Below are 2,304 nucleotides of genomic sequence, written 5' to 3'. Positions count from 1 at the left end.
GAGACACTTCACAGACGGAAAGGTGGGGGGAACAAAAGGAAAGGGTGGGGCGTTGTTGACGGCTTTCATGGTGCTGGGATGACCGGAGCTGGGGGGAGTGCTCGCGAGGGTGCCCTTGATGGGAGGCGGGGGGGGGGGGGGGGGGGGAGGTTACAGGGTCGCGCCGACGTTCTTGTGTTGGTGAAACAAGCGGGAGTCTACCTGGCTGTGCGTCCTTTTCTTCTTTTCGTCATGTCGCCAAGGCCATGGACATACACCGAGGGTAGGTTGCCCTTCACGCGGTTTATGTTATTCCCCGTATTCTGAATGTGCCATGACTCCAGTAGTAGTCTCTTTCGCCAGTTCGTTTCTGTTTGAAGGATTTCAGTTTCCTGGAAAGCAATTTTGTGGTCGGCGTCTTCAGAGTGTTCAGCGACGGCACTGCGAATACGGTTGAATGTTCTGACGTCGTTCTCGTGTTGTCTAATCCTTTCTTTTAGATTTTTGATTTCCCCGATGTACGACGCCGGGCAGTCGGCACAACTGATTTTGTAGACGACGCCTTGAGCTTTTTCTTTAGGTGGACGATCTTTTGGTTTAGGGAGGAGGATATTGAACGTGTTTATTGGTTTGTGCGCTACTTTGAGGCTTTCTTTTTTTAATATTTGGCTGAGCGCTTCGCTGATACCTCTGACGTACGGGATGGACACTCGCTTCGGGGGTTGGGGAGAAGTCAATGGCTGAAGGTCCCGCATTTTGCTTCTTCTTTTTTGTTGTCTGGTTGTTTTTCGAATGAAGTCATCTGTGTAGCCATTCCTCTTAAGTTCGTTGAGAACCGTTCTCTTTTCTTTCTTTAGATCCGATTCCGATGAGGAATGAGTTCTTGCTCGTTTGAATAAAGAATTTACAACAGACGCCTTGTGGTTTGCCGGATGGTCGGATTGGAAATGAAGATAGCGGCCTGTGTGGGTTGGTTTTCGGTAAACTGAAAATTTTAGAATGTCGTCTTTCCGTGTAACTTGTACGCCTAAGAATGGGAGAGATCCGTTCTGTTCGCGCTCATACGTGAATGAACGCGAACACGTATGAGCGCGAACAGAACGGATCACTCCCATTCTTAGACGTACAAGTTACACGAAAAGACGACATTCTAAAATTTTCAGTCTACCGAAAACCAACCCACACAGGCCGCTATCTTCATTTCCAATCCGACCATCCGGTCCTGTGACCACGTGAGTGTTGCAGCAGTAGTCCGCCATCCACTGTTCGACCAGCACCGATGAAGTTCGTCGTCGTCGATAAGCAGGTTCTCGTGTGATACGAAATCACATGTGCCGTTGAAGGTGGAATCCAAGTTCACATGTACCGAAATGCCACGCAATCGACAAATGGAAAAAGCATAGTCCTCCGGATAGTGGCGGCCAACGCAAGCAGAGATCTGCAAGATGAAGCAAGCAAAGTTCAGACAGCTGTTGGTCATGCCGCTACCACACTCACTATTAGTCGCATATTTTAACGTCTTGTATAATGCGTCGATTTTGTCCACTTTATAGATGTCCTACTTGTAACATTTTACAGAATTGTGATATCATTTTTCATTGCCGAGTTAGATGTAAACTTGATAGTTTCGTTTTCTGAAAATTCATGATTTTCAACAACTGTTAATAAAAGACTGATGGCCTAAATCAAAAATTCACAACCAACAGTCACTAGATTCTATTTCCTTTATATGCAACAAGCCTCATGAGGTATGAGGCTGTAGTTGTCAAGAAAAAGGATTTCTCCTTTCCCATACATTTAGATGGGAGCCCCCAAGCTCAAGCTTACTCTTAAAGGGTCCCTGAAACACTTTTGCGGGGTCACCATATTTCTTTTCTCAACACGTTATCGAACACAGAGAGAAAGGATTTATGAGAAATGACCCCTATAAAGTCGTAGCTGAGAAAAAAAAAACAAAATACAGTTAAACTTTAATTAAAAGAAGTCGGCAAAAACAGCTATTTGCTTTGTTATATTGTGGCTTTTCATTATTCGAAAAGTAATCGACGTTTATTCATATCTTACAAATTACTGTTTGCATGCCCCAACAAACTATGTATGTTCATTGTAATCATTATTGTTACACTACAGATGTCTGAATGATGTGTTCTTTAGGCTCTGTTTTTCTTTTTTCAGTATTCTCTTTGGTACATATGAACTTGTTCTCTTAGACCAATTCATGTATTTGTTGGCTCTTGGTTCTGGTCTACGTGGTTCATTGTGGATTCTTTTGATCTTATTCTATTTGTGCCTTTAATTTTTTTTTGACAAATGGGTACTTTTTTA

The 2,304-nt window shown here is 43.6% G+C and overlaps 1 protein-coding gene across 2 annotated transcripts in view; it reads left to right on the top strand.

Moving 5' to 3' along the window:
- Positions 1-2,304, top strand: part of LOC126526502 (uncharacterized) — a 121,566-nt gene that overhangs the window by 40,460 nt on the left and 78,802 nt on the right. The gene's annotated exons all lie outside the window — the stretch shown is intronic.

This window comes from Dermacentor andersoni, unplaced genomic scaffold (genome assembly GCF_023375885.2).
Source record: "Dermacentor andersoni unplaced genomic scaffold, qqDerAnde1_hic_scaffold ctg00000039.1, whole genome shotgun sequence".
NCBI lineage: Eukaryota > Metazoa > Arthropoda > Arachnida > Ixodida > Ixodidae > Dermacentor > Dermacentor andersoni.
Note: the sequence above shows the minus strand (reverse complement) of the source record. Positions and strands in the feature narration are given on the sequence as shown.